Source organism: Nyctereutes procyonoides, unplaced genomic scaffold, assembly GCF_905146905.1.
Source record: "Nyctereutes procyonoides isolate TBG_1078 unplaced genomic scaffold, NYPRO_anot_genome, whole genome shotgun sequence".
NCBI classification, from domain to species: Eukaryota; Metazoa; Chordata; class Mammalia; order Carnivora; family Canidae; genus Nyctereutes; species Nyctereutes procyonoides.
The window spans coordinates 37,202,494-37,214,511 of NW_026575142.1; positions in this window are offsets into that span (position 1 = coordinate 37,202,494).

Genomic DNA, 12,018 nt, shown 5'->3' on the forward strand with positions numbered 1-12,018 from the left:
AGGTTCTGAAGCAGGACTCTGCATAAGTAAATGCTATTCTAATACAGGTTTGGTTTTTCAAGTCATTTTATTCCTTTTAAAGATGTTTTCCCTGTCAAGTGGATGCCCTTATTCTTTGAACAAAGGGACTGACAGGAGATGGAGGAGGGAGAGTAATGTATCCTACAGCCTGAGAAGGCACTTGAAGACAAAAAATAAAAAAATAAAATAAGCAAGGCACTCCGTACTGTTTACACAGAGTTGTATTTAGGGTGTATTTAGGGTAATGATATGAATTCTCCACAGCTTCTCATCCAAGTCCAGATTCTCACCTCCAGCTTTTGTAGAGTGAAGGGCATGGTGATGAGGTCACAGGATAGTTCACTGCAGTGGGGCCTTCTGTGTACCACTTTAGGGAAGATCAGAACAAACCTTCCCGCCTTCCATTCAGGGCACACATTAACCTTCACAGGGCCTGGAACATGGAGCTCTGAGCAAAGTCATTGCCCAGGATGAATGGGATGAAGGGCCAAAGACGGAGTCAGTGCTGTCAGCACTCCTACAGCAGCTCCTAGATCAACCTGGAGCATTTGGAGTCTCCTGTGTAGGTATTTTCCATCAGTGTCTGTTTTGGAGTATCCACCTGATGTCTCATTAGCTGTGTAGCATCTAGCGCTTGGGCGTTTGGTATCTTTGTCACCTGGAGGACCATCTGTCACACTGACTTATGGGCTTGCTTCCACCCTGACACCAAATTGCAAAGTCTTCATCTTCCCTAGTGTGAGGTCACATTATGGGGAGGTCTCAGACAGTCCTGGAAGTGGGAATATAAGAGGAAGTGGGTCCAAATGAAAGGTTGTGACATCAGAAGATGAGGCGACTTGGAGTCAATGTTTCAGGGGTGGTGTCGTTATCGATCATGACACTGGAGGAAAGAAGGCTGAAAGAGGGGGAGAGCAACACTAGACTAACAATATCCCTGCCCACTATCCTGCAGGGAGTCCTACCCACCACTCCCATGGAAGTTGTTATGGTCAGCAAGTGTGGAAGGGTGTGGCCAGGGACTGGAAAAGTGAAAGGAGTATCATGTGAGGGTGGCAATGGCTGGAAAAGGTAAATGAAGCCCCCAAAACTCCCCAGAGCTGAAGCAATAAAGTAAACCATGTGGGGGCTTTTTTTGGGGGGTAGGGGATCTGACGTGTTATTTGAAGTTTAAAATGTCAAAAAATAACTTCCTTAGGTGGGAATGTATGTTGGAGCAGCTACTATGGAAAACAGTATGGAAGTTTTTCAAAACCTTAAAAATAGAACCATCATATGATCCAGCAATCCCACTTCTGTGTGTTTATCTGAAGGGAAATGAAAACATGATACCAAAACCATGTCTGTATTCCCAGGTTTATTGCAACATCATTTACAGTAGCCAAGATATGAAACCAACTGAAGTGTCCATAGTGGGTGCATGGGTAAAGACCTGTGTAGCTGCACCTGAGGGCCTCAGGCAGTGAAGCAAGCATCTGACTCTTGATTTCAGCTCAGGTCATGGTCTCAGGGTCCTGGGATGGAGCCCTGGGTCAGGCTCCGCGCTCAGCGGGCAGCCTGCTTGAGATTCCCTCACTCCCTCTCCTGTCCCGCCCCTTGCTCTCTCTCCCTCAAATAAATAACTAAATCTTAAAAAGAAAAAAAAGATATGATATATATTCTTCAGCCTCAAGAAGGGAGGAAATCTAGACATTTGGGACACAGGGATGGACCTGAGGACACAGAAACAGAGACCAGTCAGGATGCCTGGTAGCTCAGCGGTTGAGCATCTGCCTTTGGCTCAGGTCATGATCCTGAGGTCCCGGGATCTAGTCCCATATCGGGCTCCATATAGGGAGCCTGCTTCTCCCTCTGCCTGTGTCTCTGCCTCTCTCTGGGTCTCTCATGAATAGATAAAATCTTAAATATGAATAATAGTGAAAGGGAATATAAGGGAAGGGAGAAGAAATGTGTGAGAAATATCAGAAAGGGAGACAGAACATAAAGACTTCTAACTCTGGGAAATGAGCTAGGGGTGGTGGAGGGGGAGGAGGGCGGGGGGTGGCGGTGAATGGGTGACGGGCATTGAGGGGTACACTTGACTGGATGAGCACTGGGTGTTATTCTGTATGTTGGTAAATTGAACACCAATAAAAATTAATTTATAAAATTTAAAAAAAAAATAAAAAAAATAAAAAAAAATCTTAAAAGAAACTAAAAAAGGAAGAAAAAGAAAGAAAGAAAGAAAGAAAGAAAGAAAGAAAGAAAGAAAGAAAGAAAGGAAGGAAGGAAGGAAGGAAGGAAGGAAGGAAGGAAGGAAAGAGAAAGAAAGGAAAGAAAGAGAGAGAGAAAGAAAGAAAGAAAGAAAGAAGAAAGAAAGAAAAAGAAAGAAAGAAAGAAAGAAAGAAAGAAAGAAAGAAAGAAAGAAAGAAAGAAAGAAGAAAAGTGGTTGCCCAGGAGCTGGGTGAGGGGAGGGAGACCTGGGAGGAGGAGTTGGAAAACACTGGTAAAAGGGTAAAAATTTTCAGCTACAAAATGAATAAGTTTTGAGGATCTAATGTAAAACATGGTGATTACAGTTAATAACAATACTGTATAATTGAAATTTGTAAAGAGAGTAGAATTTAAATGTTCTCCTTCATACTTTACTTTTTCACAGCATTTACATTAATTCCTCCAGGAGTTGTTCCCACACTTCTTCTGTATGTCTTCAATTCTTGGCTTTGCTTTATCTTTCCTCATTGTTTCCTGATTATCTCATGCTCAGAGATGCTGATAAGACAGACTCTTAATTTTACCAGGATGACATTTAAAATGACTTCATGATGAATCTCCCAGGACCTCTCTACAAATCTTAACTGTGATTAACGGCTCCAAATTTTAGTGCTTAGGACGAAGATGATAATGCGGAACATTTTGTTTATTCCAGGCTGTTAAAATATGAAAAAAATTAACTTGATTTCCTTTCCACAAGTCTCTTGGGGTTGTTGAAATTATATGTGTTTATAAGTTTTGAGTAGAAAACTGTGGGAACATTGTATGATCTGTACCTCTCAGCTACAGGAAGAGCAAACTATCTCTCTTGAAAATTGCCAGAATCATTTTTCCTAATGAGGTGATATTGTTCTTCTTACCACAGTATTAAGCATCATTTTCTATATCTAAACTATAGAATCAGAAAGAGCCTAGCAGTCCAAAAAGTACCACTAGTGGCAGCTAATTGAGTTTCAACACTCTCTAATACAGAATCTCAATATCATGGCATCCCACAAAGGTTAAAACTATGCTTCTTATAATTCAAGTGTAGATGGTAAAACTGGTTAAAATATGCACTAAAAAGAAAGCAGAATCCTAAAGACTATTCCAATTAAAATAAGTAAATCTTTTTTAAAATGACACTAGTGTGCACGGGTGAAGGGCAGTCTTCCCACGTCTGGATCACCTCCGACTGCTGGATGGACGCAACCTATTCATCTCGAACGGATGCAGGATGGAGAAACATGGGGCATCATTTTGGCTCAAAATCAAACAATTCTCTGCACTATGCAGGAGGAATAGTGAAAACTGGTCATTCGCTTATTTGTTTTTAATACTTACTGATGACAAATTTCTCAGATGAGGCACTGAACTTGGACTCAATCACCTCATTATAATAAACTGCTTCTATTAGAGCCATGACAAAGAAAATAATTTTTTCAAGAAGGAACATGAAGTCTTTGTTTCTCCATTGATAACAAATGGAGACCATTTTGACTTTTTAAAAAAGGGGCTTATGCTCTGTGATATCTATTTACTAGCTTATATGAAAAATCATGAAATTCTTATTGCTGCCAGTTACAGAGGCGATGGTAGCTGTATTTAAGTTACATAAATAATGCTTAAGGTGACTATTTATTGAGGATAAATTGTATTGGGCATTTTTGTAGTGCCACTTTAATTAGAGATACTTTTGAAGTTAAGGAGAGCACCTCAAAAATAAACCACCTATATTGTATAATATAGCTAACCGAGTTCTTTAACACTGTTAGCATCCTAAGAGCTGTTTTTAAAACTCTTTTGGAATAATGTGGTTTCATATTGCCTATATGCAGATAATGGTTTTCTTGTGCCAATACTACAATTATGATTTATGAATTCAGTTTAGCCAGAATTGTTGACTTTCTTTAAAGCTTTATGTCTCATTAACCTGAGTTTTAAAAATACTTGTACAGGCTAAACATATTGAGTAATCGATAGATAAATCAAATTAACAACCTTATCCTTTCCATATGGAATTCTAGTTAGTTTTAAAAAGCCATTATATTTATCATTCTAATAAAAAAATAGCTGAAAAAATATGCACACTATTACATAGCTACTGAAATTACTGAATTCTGGGTATATTTTTCTCACATATTGATTCTGGCTTTCCCTGCCAGTTCTTCTGTATGTCTTTGAGCAATTACCTATGACTTAATATAAGCTGATGCACTCATAATGAATTGCAGTATCTCATTATCCTATTGGAAAAAAATAATTTTTCCCAGATGTAGGCATTTGTCAAAATTTAGCAAATATACACTTATGATTTACACGTTTCATTTCATGTAAATTTTATATAAAACTATAAACAAATGTTGAAATCTAGCTAATGATATGCATGCATATGCATGCATTAGGAAGATGTATTTACAGCAATTGACTTTGAAATGCATAAAAATGGTTTGATGGAAAGATAGAAGGGTTGATACACATACGGGAATTTGATGAACGAGTAGAGTAAAACATTAATGGCAGAAAATAGATTCAGGCTCTGAGGGGCTTCGTTAGAAAAGTATTTCAACTTTGCTGAATGTTTGAAAACTTTCCAAATAAAATTCTAGTGGCAGGGGGATCCAATTCTCTAATACTTGTGCTCTGTTAATAGCCTTGTTCTCACTGACATCTAGTGCTTCATCAGCCCTGTCCACTATTCCTATAATGTATTAACCAAAGCTGGCCACTTCTGCTCACCTCCCTTCATCCAATCCATCTCTGGGTATCATCATCTCTCACTGGATTACCCTCAACTGGTCTCCTTACTTCTGCCCTTGACTGCTTAGATTCTCCCCTACAGAGCAGCTAGAGAGAACTTTCAAGAACATAAATCAGATTGCATCTGCACAATTGCAAATAATATCTCCTTTAAGTCAGTGGATGATTTACAGCTCTCACATGCAATTTCTACAAAGAGCATCTGGGACAGCTGTTGGCTTGCTAGCCCCTGATAACCCATGGAGACACTTCCTGGTTGTCAGGTTTGATTTGCTTTTATGGTCTTAATATGAATTGAAACAAAGGAATTGCTGCTTTTTCAAATGTTACAAATACATTGAAATATGTTTCTAACTGATGTGCAGGGGATATATAGACATTTTGGGTACTAGTTCTTTGTAGCTTATGTGCATCACAAAGGTCTTCTCCAGCTTACACTTGCTGTTTTACACTCTTAATAGTGTATTTTAATAATACACTTTCTTAATTTGAATATTATCCATCTTTATACTTTATGGTTACTGATTACTATGACATATTTAAGGAATCTTTGCCCCAAATCATGAAAATATTCTCCCCAATTATGTTCTAGAAGACTCATTGTTCTACTTTTTCACTTTTAGATCTAGAATTCACTTGGAATTGATTTTGTCTACAGTATGGGATAAAAGTCAAGATTCTCTCCTTTTTTAATCTATATGGATATATAATTGATAAGGACCCATGTATTGAAAAAAATTATCCTTCATCTGTTGCTCTCAAGTACCACCTTTGTCGTGTGTGTGTGTGTGGGGGGGGGATATCTTGGATTCTATTCTCTTGCATCAGTCTATTTGTCTACATCAATGTCATAATCATTTTATTTATATTTCCCTTTTACTAAGTCTTGATATTTGTTAAGTATTGCAATTTTATTTTTATTTGTACAGACATCTTAGCTCTCTTAGATCCATTACATTTTCACATGAATTTAAATCAATTTCTGTTTTATTTAATGTTATGTTCTAATTTTTTATGTCATTGTCTTAGTTCTTTTTTTGTAGTGAGTGTACTAATAAATGTCTCACTGCGTCCTGCTTTGACAACATTCTGAAGATTTTGAGAAGCAGTTTTCTAATTTTTGTTCATTTATATATCATTTTTAATTTGTCATTAAATTTCTCTTGAAAAAAGGGCTATTTTGAAATGTATGTTTATAAAATTTAGAATATTATTTTCCTACTTTCTTATTATAATTAAGCTTTATTGCAAATGACCTAATGATGGAAACCTCTTCTCTTTTGGATTGCAAGAAAGATGTTTGATCATTTTTTCAACAATCCATGGCATGGTATGTAAGTAAAATTTATTCTTATGTCACTGAATATAAAGTAACATATGTGCTATTTGCTTACTCAGTTTAGAATTGTAGAATTATTTTTTCAAATCCTCACGATTCTCAATACGTTTGCATAATTTGTTAACCTGAGTCTCCAAGGAAAATATGTTGTGCTTTCGTCAAATTCTCCTTGCAGTTCCCTTAAATTTGGTCTTCAATATTTTAATCTTATGTTAGTAACTGAATAAAGTTAATGACTGATATAACTTTTGGAATACTGTTATTTTAATAAATATAAAATAATATGCTTTTTCTTTTAGATCTTGAATTAGGATCTGAGAGTAACATTGCCAGATTTCCTTTCTTTTGCTTTTTTTTTTATTGATCCTTTCTTTTTATCTTTTGTTTATGTAGCAGATATAGAATTTTGTCATTCTGTAATCTTCATTGGTCACAAGAAAGTAAGCACAAGTTAGTGATTGCCAACATAAATCAATATTTTTTAAACAAAATCTATGAAATAATATAGAAGCAATGTAGTCAAGATTTTGTTTTCACTCATTTGTTGGCATGGAAGTATCCTAGCCAAGCATTATCATGTCAATACTTTTATATTACCTTTCATTGTTCAAAGCAAGGTACCAGAAATATATGCTAATTCAGATGCATTGTTGGCAGACCCATTGTCAGGTAGATCTATAATATATGACTATTGAGAGTAATAAAAAAAAGCTGTGAATGGCTGTGAGGTGTTTTTTTTTTTAACAGAGGAAGGGGCTTTAATGTTGTTCACAAAAAGGTATCAAATGTCAGACAGATCTATAATAAATTAAGTTTACAAATGGGAAAAACCATGTTGTTCAGAGTAATGGAATGTGTAGTGACTGGGGGGGGGGGAAGAATTCTCTTCCTTGCGAAATGACAGAGCTTATCTATACCACTTCAACATTTTCGATGACTCTGAAATTTGTAAATAGCTGGGGAGTTCACTGTTTGTTTCTTCACCTTCACCTTCTGAGTTTTATCCAGATCTTTGCGCGTTTGAATTTTCTGTGTAATAACAAACAATTTCTTCTCGCGTTCAATCCGCTGTGTCAGGCAGTTATACTGTTTTTGCCTTTCTTTAGCTATTCACTTCAGTCGAATCTGCTGGGTAACCCCGTTCACCTTCTCCTTCTCATTTTTAATTGTGCCTAATTGATCATCATGTATGTTTCATAAAGCCAAATAATATTTTTCCACTGAAAAAGAGTAAGGAATTACCACTTTTGAAAAATAGAGCAGAAATGATAAGGAGACCATTTTAAGCTATTTAGAAATGAGAAATAAGAGTAATGAGAGAGAAAGGTACAAACATAATGAATTTGGTTCAATAAACATAAGCTGAACATTTATGTGTTCTTGGTGAGTGAGTAGTGCGAAGTACAGACAGGTGAGTGAGTAGTGCGAAGTAAATGCAGGTTCCAGCCACATGTACCTTCCTCCAGTGAGCAAAATGCAGGTAAAAGCAGGTATTGAGTGGTTGTGAGTCAGTGAGTTCACAAGGTAAAAATCTGAACGAAGATCTCGCAGCTTGATATAGAGGAAACCCTGACAACTTTTGAGGTTTTAGAAATGATACGGTAATCATACATGTACAGAAAGTTAGAATACTATTTTTAAGAGCTCTTTAGCTTCTTTATCATCTTGGGCACACAAATGCACACACAGACTTTCTTCTATGACTTCTGTGACTTTTTTCTTTGAATGTATGGGTATGGTTAAGTGCTCATAAGCGACCTCACTTCCCAATCCTTTTTGCATATAGCAGTGGACCAGCAGGTTTCTCCTAGAACATTCTTAATCTGATCCTTTGGTAGTGATACTGTGTTAACTGGGATTCTGAAGTTTCATTGTGCGATATACTTAATCATTGTTATCAATTAACAGTTAGGATGAGGGCGCTTGCTACTGGAAGCTGCTAAGCAGCCCTGTAGATGTTATCTCTCATCTCAAATATACACTCTATTAGGACAGAGACTTCAGTTTGATTTAAAAAAAAAAGATTTATTTATTTTTGAGAGAGAAAGAGAGAGTGGGAGGAGCAGAGGGAGAGGGAGATAATCTCAAGCAAACTCCCTGCTGAGCACAGAGCACTATGTGGGTCTCCATCTCACAATCCCAAGATCATGACCTGAGCCAAAAATCAAGAGTCAGACACTTAACTGAGCCCCCCAGATGCCCTCTCAATCTTCTTTTTACCTCCAGTATGTGAAACCAAGTCTTTGAAAAATAAACATTCATGAAATGAAAAAGTCAAAATTAATTTTATAATGAGAGGGATTTTCTGATGCCTCTGGAGGACAAAATCTGTATTATTTTGTTTGGCTGGCCATAAGACAATACCATAGGCTGGGTGGAATCTTAACCAGCAGAAATTTTTGTGCCATAGTTCTGGGGACTATAAGCCCAGGATCAAAGTATGGACAGGGTTGGTTTCTGGAAAGAGCACCCTTCCTGGCTTGCAGACAGCTTTCTTGTGTCTTCCCATGGCCTTTCCTCTGTTTTTACACTTTGAAGAGCACTGGTCTTATTGAATTTTGGCTCTATCCTTACTGTCTCATTAACCTTAATGACCTCCTTAAATACCACATAAGGTTGAGATTCATGGACCATACATCACAGCCAAATCATAATTCTCCTATAAAGTTTTTACCAGGACAACCTGAGAGATTTGATCATGATATCTTAAACTTCCATGTATCTCAGTAAGCATTCAAAAAAATAAGTGTCTTTCATCAGAGAACCTGAAAGTCAAGTGTAAACCAGGTTAAAATTTTTTATTCAATTAAGAAATATTTTTTAAAGATTTTATTTATTCATGAGAGACACAAAGAGAGAGAGAGGCAGAGACACAGACAGAAGGAGAAGCAGGCTCCATGCAGGTGCCAGATGCGGGACTCGATCCCGGGACTCCGGGATCATGCCTTGGGCCAAAGACAGGAGCCAAACTGCTGAACCACCCAGGGATCCCCAATTGAGAAATATTTTAACTTAATATAGTTACTTATAATTTAAAGAAAATTGAGAATAAAATCATTATATAGGGAAGAAATTATTATGTAACATGCATAATTAATATGTAAATATGCCAAAGATGTATAATTTGTAAAAACTCTATCATTTCCTTTTCCAAGTGAGATATATATGTACAGATTTGCAAGGATGATTTTTATCTCAAGGAAATCTCAATGACACAGTGCTAGGCTTTTTATATGGTGTATAAAACTTTAATCATTTGGCATTTTCCAAATACTTCAACATTGAAGTATTTACACATGAACATCCAGTCATCCATTTATTCAACAAGATTTATTGAGCATTTATTGTGTTCTCAAGCAGCCAAGCCAAGACCCAGTGGGACAGAGGCATGTGAGAAATGAGCCATAGTCTCACCAGTAGTCTCATGGGAAAGTAGACTTGGAATGGCTTCATTTGTGTTCACATCTAATTCATGTTCTTCAAGAGATTTTAGAGTTTCAAATTTAACTTTACATCTAGCTATTTACTTTCCTATGTATTATATTAATTTGTGATATTGTCAATGGATCTATTATGTTTTCTATTTGCTTCATATATATGGATATGTATAAGCTATTAATTATTATAAACTGACTATTGATTGTATAACATACTACTTTCTAAATAACTTATTATTTGTTTTTTTAAGAATTATTTATTTGAGAGTGGCCAAGGGGAGAGAATCTTCTAGGAGACTCCCTATGGAACATGGAGCTGAATGTGGGGCTCAATCTCATGACCCTTGAAACCATTACTTGAGCTGAAACCAAGAGGCAGATGTGCTTAACTGACTGAGCCATCCATGCACCCCATAAATTATCTTATTATTTGTAGTAATTTTCCATTCGTTCTTGTGAATTTTTAAAATATAAAATCATATTACCTTCAAATGTATATGGTTTTACCTATTTTATTCTAAATCTTGTGCTTTTAATTACATTCCTCTGTGTAATTTTATATATGTGCGTACATACACATATATGTACATATACCTACATATACATACCAACACACATGCCAATTCCTATTTTATTGAGTGTTTTAATATAAATGTGCGTTAAAGTTAAAAGTCATCAAACACATTTTCTGCATCTATGTAAATTATCATAGAATTTTCCCTTTATCTCTATTAATCTAATGGACTATATCAATAGATTTCATCATATGGACTCATTCTTACTCCTGGAATTTATCCCAGTGAATCATGATACATTTTTTCTTCCAACATATTATTTAACATGCTTTTGTTCATGTCATGTTGAGGAGGAAAGGTCTTCTTTTCTTTTCATGTTTATATAGAGGACACTGACTTTCACTCAACCATCCAAAAATGGCAATAATGAGATGAATACATCAAATGCATCTAGTTTTCCTTTCCACATTTTATAATTTGTTTCCTACAATAAAAGAAGGAATTGTTAAAAACAAAACAAAAAAAATAAAAATAAATAAATAAAAAAGAAGGAATTGTTAACCACATTGCATTTGTTCACCAGTGGTGAGGATAGTGTGTCTCAAAGCAAGAAATAAGACAAGTTCTTTCTCTTGCTACTTGTTTTAAGGATGGAGGGATAAATGAGTGATGGGCATTAAGGAGGGCACGTGTGATGAGCACTGGGTTTTGTATGGAAGTGATGAATCCCTAAATTCTACCCCTGAAGCCAATATTATACTGTATGGTAACTAGAATTTACATTAAAAAAATGAAAGAAACAAGCAAAAAAAATGGAGGGATAGATAAGAAATACTGTCTGTTTCCCTTTCGGGGCACATTTCCAGAGCATCTGGAGAGAGCTCAGTGGGTAGACTATACTGGGGAGAAATTGCTATTACATTAACCTGCTCTTTCTCCATTTTGTTCTCTTCCCTTTCTACTGAGCCTCAAAAGTAGACTAACCCATTTCTTTGTGTCATCTTGCATCTTTCCATCAGTGTTTTATAGTTCTCAGAATACAGGTCTTTCATCTCTTTGGTTAGGTTCATTCCTAGGCATTTCTTTCTTTTTGGTTGTAAATGGGATTATTTTCTTAATTTCTCTTTCTGCTGCTTCATTTGGTGTGTAGAAATGTAAGAGATTTCAGTACATTGGTTTTTTATCCTGCAAACTTACTGAATTTGTGTATCAGTTCTAGCAGTTTTGGGGTGGAGTCTTTAGGGTTTTCTATATATTGTGAAACAGTGAAAAATTGTACTTCTTCCTTACCTATTTGGATGCCTTTTATTTCTTGTTGTCTAATTGCTGAGTCTAGGGCTTTCAGTCCTATGATGAATAACAGTGGTGAGAGCAGACATCCTTGTCTTTTTTCTGATCTTAGAGGAATAAAAAGCTCTTCATTTTTCCCCATTGAGTATGGTGTTAGTTTGCTAGTAATTTACTGAGAATTTTTCCATATATGTTAATCAGTAATGTTAACTGGCCTATTCTCTTTTTTATTGGTATTTTTATAAGATTCAGTCACTATACAAAACAGTATGTAGGTTCCTCAAAAAGTTAAAAATAGACCTACCTTCCAGCAATCACACTACTAGGTTTTTACCCAAAGAACACAAGAATATTAATTCAAAGGGATACATGCACCCCTATGTTTATAGCAGTCTTTTTTACAATAGCCAAGATATGGAAGCAA